We start from the raw sequence: 11,729 nt of genomic DNA, 5'->3' as shown, positions 1-11,729 counted from the left end.
TTCTCCCCCTCCCCCATTCTTCTGATCGGTTTCTCCCCCTCCCCCATTCTTCTGATCTGTTTCTCCCTCCCCCATTCTTCTGATCTGTTTCTCCCCCTCCCCCATTCTTCTGATCTGTTTCTCCCCCTCCCCCATTCTTCTGATCTGTTTCTCCCCCTCCCCCATTCTTCTGATCTGTTTCTCCCTCCCCCATTCTTCTGATCTGTTTCTCCCTCCCCCATTCTTCTGATCTGTTTCTCCCCCTCCCCCATTCTTCTGATCTGTTTCTCCCCCTCCCCCATTCTTCTGGTCTGTTTCTCCCCCTCCCTCATTCTTCTGATCGGTTTCTCCCCCTCCCCCATTCTTCTGATCTGTTTCTCCCCCTCCCCCATTCTTCTGATCTGTTTCTCCCTCCCCCATTCTTCTGATCTGTTTCTCCCCCTCCCTCATTCTTCTGATCGGTTTCTCCCCGTCCCCCATTCTTCTGATCTGTTTCTCCCCCTCCCCCGTTCTTCTGAACTGTTTCTCCCCCTCCCCCATTCTTCTGATCTGTTTCTCCCTCCCCCATTCTTCTGATCTGTTTCTCCCCCTCCCCCATTCTTCTGATCTGTTTCTCCCCCTCCCCCATTCTTCTGGTCTGTTTCTCCCCCTCCCTCATTCTTCTGATCGGTTTCTCCCCCTCCCCCATTCTTCTGATCTGTTTCTCCCCCTCCCCCATTCTTCTGATCTGTTTCTCCCTCCCCCATTCTTCTGATCTGTTTCTCCCCCTCCCCCATTCTTCTGATCTGTTTCTCCCTCCCCCATTCTTCTGATCTGTTTCTCCCCCTCCCTCATTCTTCTGATCGGTTTCTCCCCCTCCCCCATTCTTCTGATCTGTTTCTCCCCCTCCCCCGTTCTTCTGAACTGTTTCTCCCCCTCCCCCATTCTTCTGATCTGTTTCTCCCCCTCCCCCGTCTCTGCTGAGCTATTCTCCTCCTCTCACTCTATCCTCCACTTACTCAATCACCAAATCTCTCTCCAGCCTCTCCTGCTCTCACTCTCTCCAGCCTCTCCTGCTCTCACTCTCTCCCCTCCTCCTCTCTCATTCGCCCCCCTCCACCTCTCACTCCCCCCTCCTCTTACTCGCACCCTCTCTCTCACTCAACCCCCTTCCCTCCACAATCAATCTACCACCCAAACAATTAAACCATCCCCTCTAAACATTTTACCTTGGGGAGGGGGAGGGCTGTGGCACTGCTCCTGTCAGGTGCTGATGCAGAGCTGGCCACATGATACGTGGCCAGAAGTTGGGTTTGACTTCCAGCCTCGGCAAACAGGTGAGCTGGTGGCAGCGGGAAGCTTGGACTTGGTCTCTGCTTGCTGCCAAGCCCGCAGCCAGTTGTGGGAGTTGCTGGTGCATTGTGGGGATTAGCTAGTGGCACTGCTGTTACACCACTTTGGGGGGCACTCATGATTTGGAGGGTCCTGGGCACATTTCCCCTGTGCCCTCACCTAATCCACCCCTGGCACCACTAGTCCCAGACAGGGCCTCCTCAGTGAGCACTACGTTCCTTTCCAGATTGCCAGTGTCCCTCTATGTTGCAAGTTTCCTCTTCAGATCAGCAATCTCTGACTCTAAAGAGACCACCCGCTCACACTTCCCACCGCGGTATGCCCCCAGGAACCTGCTCCATGTGCACATACATGTGGCAAGATGTGCACTGAGTGTCATTCTCAACCCTGCTCATTGTTTGATCCTTCTTTGTTTTTATTCCTTCTGGTTATAGCTCCATACTTCACTTCAACCACAGCCGTCCCCCCGGCACTCAGGCAGGGGTCTAGTGGCGAATGGGCGCCTCACCCGTCCTTCAGTAGTTATGTCCCTTGGCTCCGCTCCCCTCCTCCCCGGCGGCTAAGGAGGTAAGCCCAGTGACAAGAGGTTGAGATGTGGGGAAGGGGGAAAATTGAGTATTTAGGGGCCGCCATGATGTAGTGGGCCTTCCCAGGCAGCCCCTCCAGAGCATGAAGATGTTGGGACCCCCCAGCGAGTTGTCTCAGCCTGCTCCAGCAGACCCAGGAGGAAGGAACCGACTGGTTATGGGTGGCGCTGTGCGGTGATCCAGCACTGCAAGAAGAGACTCCGGTAGTGCCAGAAGCAGGGCAGCAGACCCTTGCTAAGCTGGGGGGCAACCAGGCACGTAGCAGTAATGCAGCTCAGGCTGAGGTTGGCCCAGTCAGGCCTGTAGCCCACCATCCCAGGAACCCCTGCATAGAGAGGAAGAGGCCTGACCAGGTGTCAGATTTGGATTTGGTACCTATTTCTCCATTAGGTTCTGGCTCCTCGCTTGATGGACCTGCGGCTATGCGCAGGGAACTGCCCGGTGGGCTTCACGCATTACAAATGAATGCAGAGGTCAGTGAGGAGCAACGTTCAGGAGTATGTGATGCGTCAGGTATGCTACAAGCCAATCAGCTCAGGGTTTTTTGTTCAGCTCAGTAGGCTTTTCGGTCACACAGAAGGAGCGAAAGTTATAGCGACTAGGCCAGACCCCGCTGATGTATCTGCTGTGTGGACGGTGTAGGGTTTGGTGCATTTTTGGTGGGTGGCTGGTGCGTTGAGTAGTGGCCCGGGATGTGGCATGATTCCCCCTGTATTAAAAACCTGGTCTTTTTGGAGCTGGTCCAGTGGAAGTAACCATCGACATGTGGGGGCATCTTTTCACAATACGCTTATTACATTGTGGTCGGATAACACCGGTGCAGTGGTGGCAGATAATTCCTGTACAGCTAAATCCCCTCCTGTGGTACGTCTGTTCATAACATTTGTCCTACACAGCCTACGATTTAATGTTTGCTTTAAGTTGGTGCCTATCCCGGGGTGCAGATACCTAATTGCAGATTCTTTGTCTCGATTCAAGTTTCACCCTTTCAGGAGGTCGCCACCGAACGTAGCGGAGGATGAAACGAGGTGTTCCCCAGACCTGTGGACCATGTTGATGTCACTGTCAGGATCCGTTTTCCCTGGTACATGGCAGTTATTGGAGATCCTGGAGAGAGGTGCGCACGTGCGTTTCATTAATGGTAAAATAAAAACGCTAAGCAGCGCGTGGCGGTCACTTCAGCCATCTCTATTTTCTCTGCCGTGAAATATTTTAATATAATATACAACCGCGTTGACTTTACAAAGGATTTTATAGTGCAGAGAATAGGAAATGAAAGGGATGTGGTATTATGCCTGTTCATGTATCATTTTTATAAATTCATGTTTTTAGTTGTAATTTCATTATTATTATTATTATTATTTATAACAATTTTTTTTAAATATTTATTTTATTTCTCTCGGTTCATCTACTGCTGTGACGGACTTTATTCTAAAACTTCTCGGGTGTGGTGGTTCCATGTCCTGAATGCCACGCGGAATAAATGGTGCATCCCCCGTGCTCATGCTGCATTAGAGCCGCCCGGCACCCGCGGTTGAACTGCGGTTGATCTGTTTAATTATAATGGTTCGGATCTAATTGGGGGCAATTCTTCGCGTATCCGCCAGGTGGCAGATATTCATGAATTGTAATGAATTTTTATGTGTACAGTACATGTGCTACAGTAATGTGTCGACTTGCAGGTGTTTAAAAAAAACCACAGTCGTCCATTGTGAATTGACCTTGGTACTGAAGAAGTTACTGTATCAATTTAGGCGTTTCATAATAAAAACTAAATGCGCTGTTTCTTTTTCACGTTACTTACTGTACAGTATTTCTCACTGCACAATCGCTCGCCGGACGGAAACAATGAGTACACCGCAGTACGTGTGCAAAAGACCTGACTGCACATACGCATACGTAATTTGGTCGGCAATTAATGCAGCAGCTGATAACATAGCCACAGTTTGTGAAATCTATCAATATTTTATCTCAAATTATGACTTCTTTTCCCTTTAGTATCCTGTACACAGTACAGTATGTGTCCTCATATTTTGTATGTGTATGGCTAAGGTGCCTCAGACTACTGTATACAGTATGAACTCGTAACGTTAATCTCTGCTTCAAATATAAATCTTCACATTACAATGTAATTACACACACACACACACACACACACACACACAGACTTGCAGAACTGTACGGCTGTACTGTGTAGGTTGAATTGCTATTAGACTTTCAAGACATTCGCTCGCGATCACCCACTTGAGTTTCTAGACGGTATTGCAGACAACGCTAAAATGCAATTTTCACCGCCCGATAAATGTGTGTATCCCAGTTCAGCACACTGGGTTGTGTCCCAGTTCAGCACACTGGGCTGTGTGTCCCAGTTCAGCACACTGGGCTGTGTGTCCAAGTTCAGCACACTGGCTGTGTGTCCCAGTTCAGCACACTGGGCTGTGTGTTCCAGTTCAGCACACTGGGCTGTGTATCCCAGTTCAGCACACTGGGCTGTGTGTACCAGTTCAGCACACTGGGCTGTGTGTCCCAGTTCAGCACACTGGCTGTGTGTCCCAGTTCAGCACACTGGCTGTGTGTCCCCGTTCAGCACACTGGGCTGTGTGTCCCCGTTCAGCACACTGGGCTGTGTGTCCCAGTTCAGCACACTGGGCTGTGTGTCCCAGTTCAGCACACTGGGCTGTGTGTCCCAGTTCAGCACAGTGGGCTGTGTGTCCCAGTTCAGCACACTGGGCTGTGTGTCCCAGTTCAGCACACTGGGCTGTGTGTCCCAGTTCAGCACACTGGGCTGTGTGTCCCAGTTCAGCACACTGGGCTGTGTGTCCCAGTTCAGCACACTGGGCTGTGTGTCCCCGTTCAGCACACTGGGCTGTGTGTCCCAGTTCAGCTCACTGGGCTGTGTGTCCCAGTTCCGCACACTGGGGTGCGTGTCCCAGTTCAGCACACTGGGCTGTGTGTCCCAGTTCAGCACACTGGCTGTGTGTCCCAGTTCAGCACACTGGGCTGTGTGTCCCAGTTCAGCACACTGGCTGTGTGTCCCAGTTCAGCACACTGGGCTGTGTGTCCCAGTTCAGCACACTGGCTGTGTGTCCCAGTTCAGCACACTGGGCTGTGTGTCCCAGTTCCGCACACTGGGGTGCGTGTCCCAGTTCAGCACACTGGGCTGTGTGTCCCAGTTCAGCACACTGGGCTGTGTGTCCCAGTTCAGCACACTGGGCTGTGTGTCCCAGTTCAGCACACTGGGCTGTGTGTCCCAGTTCAGCACACTGGGCTGTGTGTCCCAGTTCAGCACACTGGGCTGTGTGTCCCAGCTGTGTGTCCCAGTTCAGCACACTGGCTGTGTGTCCCAGTTCAGCACACTGGGCTGTGTGTCCCAGTTCAGCACACTGGGCTGTGTGTCCCAGTTCAGCACACTGGGCTGTGTGTCCCAGTTCAGCACACTGGGCTGTGTGTCCCAGTTCAGCACACTGGGCTGTGTGTCCCAGTTCAGCACACTGGTCTGTGTGTCCCAGTTCAGCACACTGGGCTGTGTGTCCCAGTTCAGCACACTGGGCTGTGTGTCCCAGTTCAGCACACTGGGCTGTGTATCCCAGTTCCGCACACTGGGCTGTGTGTCCCAGTTCAGCACACTGGGCTGTGTGTCCCAGTTCAGCACACTGGGCTTTGTGTCCCAGTTCAGCACACTGGGCTGTGTGTCCCAGTTCAGCACACTGGGCTGTGTATCCCAGTTCAGCACACTGGGCTGTGTGTCCCAGTTCAGCACACTGGGCTGTGTATCCCAGTTCAGCACACTGGGCTGTGTGTCCCAGTTCAGCACACTGGGCTGTGTGTCCCAGTTCAGCACACTGGGCTGTGTGTCCCAGTTCAGCACACTGGGCTGTGTATCCCAGTTCCGCACACTGGGCTGTGTGTTCCAGTTCAGCACACTGGGCTGTGTGTCCCAGTTCAGCACACTGGGCTGTGTGTCCCAGTTCAGCACACTGGGCTGTGTATCCCAGTTCCGCACACTGGGCTGTGTCCCAGTTCAGCACACTGGGCTGTGTCCCAGTTCAGCACACTGGGCTGTGTGTCCCAGTTCAGCACACTGGGCTGTGTATCCCAGTTCAGCACACTGGTCTGTGTCCCAGTTCAGCACAGTGGGCTGTGTGTCCCAGTTCAGCACACTGGGCTGTGTGTCCCAGTTCAGCACACTGGGCTGTGTGTCCCAGTTCAGCACACTGGGCTGTGTATCCCAGTTCAGCACACTGGTCTGTGTCCCAGTTCAGCACACTGGGCTGTGTGTCCCAGTTCAGCACACTGGGCTGTGTGTCCCAGTTCAGCACACTGGGCTGTGTGTCCCAGTTCAGCACACTGGGCTGTGTGTCCCAGTTCAGCACACTGGGCTGTGTGTCCCAGTTCAGCACACTGGGCTGTGTATCCCAGTTCAGCACACTGGGCTGTGTGTTCCAGTTCAGCACACTGGGCTGTGTGTCCCAGTTCAGCACACTGGGCTGTGTGTCCCAGTTCAGCACACTGGGCTGTGTGTCCCAGTTCAGCACACTGGGCTGTGTGTCCCAGTTCAGCACACTGGGCTGTGTGTCCCAGTTCAGCACACTGGGCTGTGTGTCCCAGTTCAGCACACTGGGCTGTGTGTCCCAGTTCAGCACACTGGGCTGTGTATCCCAGTTCAGCACACTGGTCTGTGTGTCCCAGTTCAGCACACTGGGCTGTGTGTCCCAGTTCAGCACACTGGGCTGTGTATCCCAGTTCAGCACACTGGGCTGTGTGTCCCAGTTCAGCACACTGGGCTGTGTATCCCAGTTCAGCACACTGGGCTGTGTGTTCCAGTTCAGCACACTGGGCTGTGTGTCCCAGTTCAGCACACTGGGCTGTGTATCCCAGTTCAGCACACTGGGCTGTGTGTCCCAGTTCAGCACACTGGGCTGTGTGTCCCAGTTCAGCACACTGGGCTGTGTATCCCAGTTCAGCACACTGGGCTGTGTGTCCCAGTTCAGCACACTGGGCTGTGTGTCCCAGTTCAGCACACTGGGCTGTGTGTCCCAGTTCAGCACACTGGGCTGTGTGTCCCAGTTCAGCACACTGGGCTGTGTGTCCCAGTTCAGCACACTGGGCTGTGTATCCCAGTTCCGCACACTGGGCTGTGTCCCAGTTCAGCACACTGGGCTGTGTCCCAGTTCAGCACACTGGGCTGTGTGTCCCAGTTCAGCACACTGGGCTGTGTGTCCCAGTTCAGCACACTGGGCTGTGTATCCCAGTTCAGCACACTGGTCTGTGTCCCAGTTCAGCACACTGGGCTGTGTGTCCCAGTTCAGCTCACTGGGCTGTGTGTTCCAGTTCAGCACACTGGGCTGTGTGTCCCAGTTCAGCACACTGGGCTGTGTGTCCCAGTTCAGCACACTGGGCTGTGTATCCCAGTTCAGCACACTGGTCTGTGTCCCAGTTCAGCACACTGGGCTGTGTGTCCCAGTTCAGCACACTGGGCTGTGTGTTCCAGTTCAGCACACTGGGCTGTGTGTCCCAGTTCAGCACACTGGGCTGTGTGTCCCAGTTCAGCACACTGGGCTGTGTGTCCCAGTTCAGCACACTGGGCTGTGTGTCCCAGTTCAGCACACTGGGCTGTGTGTCCCAGTTCAGCACACTGGGCTGTGTGTCCCAGTTCAGCACACTGGGCTGTGTGTCCCAGTTCAGCACACTGGGCTGTGTGTCCCAGTTCAGCACACTGGGCTGTGTGTCCCAGTTCAGCACACTGGGCTGTGTATCCCAGTTCAGCACACTGGGCTGTGTGTCCCAGTTCAGCACACTGGGCTGTGTCCCAGTTCAGCACACTGGGCTGTGTATCCCAGTTCAGCACACTGGGCTGTGTCCCAGTTCAGCACACTGGGCTGTGTGTCCCAGTTCAGCACACTGGGCTGTGTCCCAGTTCAGCACACTGGGCTGTGTGTCCCAGTTCAGCACACTGGGCTGTGTGTCCCAGTTCAGCACACTGGGCTGTGTATCCCAGTTCAGCACACTGGGCTGTGTGTCCCAGTTCAGCACACTGGGCTGTGTGTCCCAGTTCCGCACACTGGGCTGTGTCCCAGTTCAGCACACTGGGCTGTGTGTCCCAGTTCAGCACACTGGGCTGTGTCCCAGTTCAGCACACTGGGCTGTGTGTCCCAGTTCAGCACACTGGGCTGTGTGTCCCAGTTCAGCACACTGGGCTGTGTATCCCAGTTCAGCACACTGGGCTGTGTATCCCAGTTCAGCACACTGGTCTGTGTGTCACAGTTCAGCACACTGGCTGTGTGTCCCAGTTCAGCACACTGGGCTGTGTGTCCCAGTTCAGCACACTGGGCTGTGTATCCCAGTTCAGCACACTGGGCTGTGTGTCCCAGTTCAGCACACTGGGCTGTGTGTCCCAGTTCAGCACACTGGGCTGTGTGTCCCAGTTCCGCACACTGGGCTGTGTCCCAGTTCAGCACACTGGGCTGTGTGTCCCAGTTCAGCACACTGGGCTGTGTCCCAGTTCAGCACACTGGGCTGTGTGTCCCAGTTCAGCACACTGGGCTGTGTGTCCCAGTTCAGCACACTGGGCTGTGTATCCCAGTTCAGCACACTGGGCTGTGTATCCCAGTTCAGCACACTGGTCTGTGTGTCACAGTTCAGCACACTGGGCTGTGTGTCCCAGTTCAGCACACTGGCTTGTGTGTCCCAGTTCAGCACACTGGGCTGTGTGTCCCAGTTCATCACACTGGGCTGTGTGTCCCAGTTCAGCACACTGGGCTGTGTGTCCCAGTTCAGCACACTGGGCTGTGTATCCCAGTTCAGCACACTGGGCTGTGTGTCCCAGTTCAGCACACTGGGCTGTGTATCCCAGTTCAGCACACTGGGCTGTGTGTCCCAGTTCAGCACACTGGCTGTGTGTCCCAGTTCAGCACACTGGGCTGTGTGTCCCAGTTCAGCACACTGGGTTGTGTGTCCCAGTTCAGCACACTGGGCTGTGTGTCCCAGTTCAGCACACTGGCTGTGTATCCCAGTTCAGCACACTGGCTGTGTGTCCCAGTTCAGCACACTGGGCTGTGTATCCCAGTTCAGCACACTGGGCTGTGTGTCCCAGTTCAGCACACTGGGCTGTGTATCCCAGTTCCGCACACTGGGCTGTGTATCCCAGTTCAGCACACTGGGCTGTGTGTCCCAGTTCAGCACACTGGGCTGTGTGTCCCAGTTCAGCACACTGGGCTGTGTGTCCCAGTTCAGCACACAGGGCTGTGTATCCCAGTTCAGCACACTGGTCTGTGTGTCCCAGTTCAGCACACTGGTCTGTGTGTCCCAGTTCAGCACACAGGGCTGTGTATCCCAGTTCAGCACACTGGGCTGTGTGTTCCAGTTCAGCACACTGGGCTGTGTGTCCCAGTTCAGCACACTGGTCTGTGTGTCCCAGTTCAGCACACTGGTCTGTGTGTCCCAGTTCAGCACACTGGGCTGTGTATCCCAGTTCAGCACACTGGTCTGTGTGTCCCAGTTCAGCACACTGGTCTGTGTGTCCCAGTTCAGCACACAGGGCTGTGTATCCCAGTTCAGCACACTGGTCTGTGTGTCCCAGTTCAGCACACTGGGCTGTGTGTCCCAGTTCAGCACACTGGGCTGTGTGTCCCAGTTCAGCACACTGGCTGTGTGTCCCAGTTCAGCACACTGGGCTGTGTGTCCCAGTTCAGCACACTGGGCTGTGTGTCCCAGTTCAGCACACTGGCTGTGTGTCCCAGTTCAGCACACTGGGCTGTGTGTCCCAGTTCAGCACACTGGGCTGTGTGTCCCAGTTCAGCACACTGGGCTGTGTGTCCCAGTTCAGCACACTGGTCTGTGTGTCCCAGTTCAGCATACTGGGCTGTGTCCCAGTTCAGCACACTGGGCTGTGTGTCCCAGTTCAGCACACTGGGCTGTGTGTCCCAGTTCAGCACACTGGCTGTGTGTCCCAGTTCAGCACACTGGGCTGTGTGTCCCAGTTCAGCACACTGGGCTGTGTCCCAGTTCAGCACACTGGCTGTGTATCCCAGTTCAGCACACTGGGCTGTGTCCCAGTTCAGCACACTGGGCTGTGTATCCCAGTTCAGCACACTGGGCTGTGTGTCCCAGTTCAGCACACTGGGCTGTGTATCCCAGTTCAGCACACTGGGCTGTGTGTCCCAGTTCAGCACACTGGGCTGTGTGTCCCAGTTCAGCACACTGGGCTGTGTGTCCCAGTTCAGCACACTGGGCTGTGTGTCCCAGTTCAGCACACTGGGCTGTGTGTCCCAGTTCAGCACACTGGGCTGTGTGTCCCAGTTCAGCACACTGGGCTGTGTATCCCAGTTCAGCACACTGGGCTGTGTGTCCAGTTCAGCACACTGGGCTGTGTGTCCCAGTTCAGCACACTGGGCTGTGTGTCCCAGTTCAGCACACTGGGCTGTGTGTCCCAGTTCAGCACACTGGGCTGGTGTCCCAGTTCAGCACACTGGGCTGTGTATCCCAGTTCAGCACACTGGGCTGTGTGTCCCAGTTCAGCACACTGGGCTGTGTGTCCCAGTTCAGCACACTGGGCTGTGTGTCCCAGTTCAGCACACTGGGCTGTGTGTCCCAGTTCAGCACACTGGGCTGTGTATCCCAGTTCCGCACACTGGGCTGTGTGATCCCAGTTCAGCACACTGGGCTGTGTGTCCCAGTTCAGCACACTGGGCTGTGTATCCCAGTTCAGCACACTGGGCTGTGTGTCCCAGTTCAGCACACTGGGCTGTGTGTCCCAGTTCAGCACACTGGGCTGTGTGTCCCAGTTCAGCACACTGGGCTGTGTGTCCCAGTTCAGCACACTGGGCTGTGTGTCCAGTTCAGCACACTGGGCTGTGTGTCCCAGTTCAGCACACTGGGCTGTGTGTCCCAGTTCAGCACACTGGGCTGTGTGTCCCAGTTCAGCACACTGGGCTGTGTGTCCCAGTTCAGCACACTGGGCTGTGTGTCCCAGTTCAGCACACTGGGCTGTGTGTCCCAGTTCAGCACACTGGGCCTGTGTGTCCCAGTTCAGCACACTGGGCTGTGTGTCCCAGTTCAGCACACTGGGCTGTGTGTCCCAGTTCAGCACACTGGGCTGTGTGTCCCAGTTCAGCACACTGGGCTGTGTGTCCCAGTTCAGCACACTGGGCTGTGTGTCCCAGTTCAGCACACTGGCTGTGTGTCCCAGTTCAGCACACTGGGCTGTGTGTCCCAGTTCAGCACACTGGGCTGTGTGTTCCAGTTCAGCACACTGGGCTGTGTGTTCCAGTTCAGCACACTGGGCTGTGTGTCCCAGTTCAGCACACTGGGCTGTGTGTCCCAGTTCAGCACACTGGGCTGTGTGTCCCAGTTCAGCACACTGGGCTGTGTGTCCCAGTTCAGCACACTGGGCTGTGTGTTCCAGTTCAGCACACTGGGCTGTGTGTCCCAGTTCATCACACTGGGCTTTGTGTCCTAGTTCAGCACACTGGGCTGTGTGTCCCAGTTCAGCACACTGGGCTGTGTGTTCCAGTTCAGCACACAGGGCTGTGTGTCCCAGTTCAGCACACTGGGCTGTGTGTCCCAGTTCAGCACACTGGGCTGTGTGTTCCAGTTCAGCACACAGGGCTGTGTGTCCCAGTTCAGCACACTGGGCTGTGTGATCCCAGTTCAGCACACTGGGCTGTGTGTCCCAGTTCAGCACACTGGGCTGTGTGTCCCAGTTCAGCACACTGGGCTGTGTGTCCCAGTTCAGCACACTGGGCTGTGTGTCCCAGTTCAGCACACTGGGCTGTGTGTCCCAGTTCAGCACACTGGGCTGTGTGTCCCAGTTCAGCACACTGGGCTGTGTGT

General features: G+C 55.2%; 1 long non-coding RNA gene across 1 annotated transcript; it reads left to right on the top strand.

The window, feature by feature from the left end:
* Positions 1 to 1,078: 1,078 nt before the first annotated feature.
* LOC142463625 (uncharacterized) lies at positions 1,079 to 2,399 on the top strand. The gene is made up of 3 exons (XR_012787469.1): positions 1,079 to 1,295; positions 1,746 to 1,878; positions 2,289 to 2,399. It is a non-coding gene; the product is annotated as an uncharacterized LOC142463625 (long non-coding RNA).
* Positions 2,400 to 11,729: the final 9,330 nt, after the last annotated feature.

The sequence above is a fragment of the Ascaphus truei genome, chromosome 11 (genome assembly GCF_040206685.1).
Source record: "Ascaphus truei isolate aAscTru1 chromosome 11, aAscTru1.hap1, whole genome shotgun sequence".
In the NCBI taxonomy this organism is placed as follows: Eukaryota; Metazoa; Chordata; class Amphibia; order Anura; family Ascaphidae; genus Ascaphus; species Ascaphus truei.
Note: the sequence above shows the minus strand (reverse complement) of the source record. Positions and strands in the feature narration are given on the sequence as shown.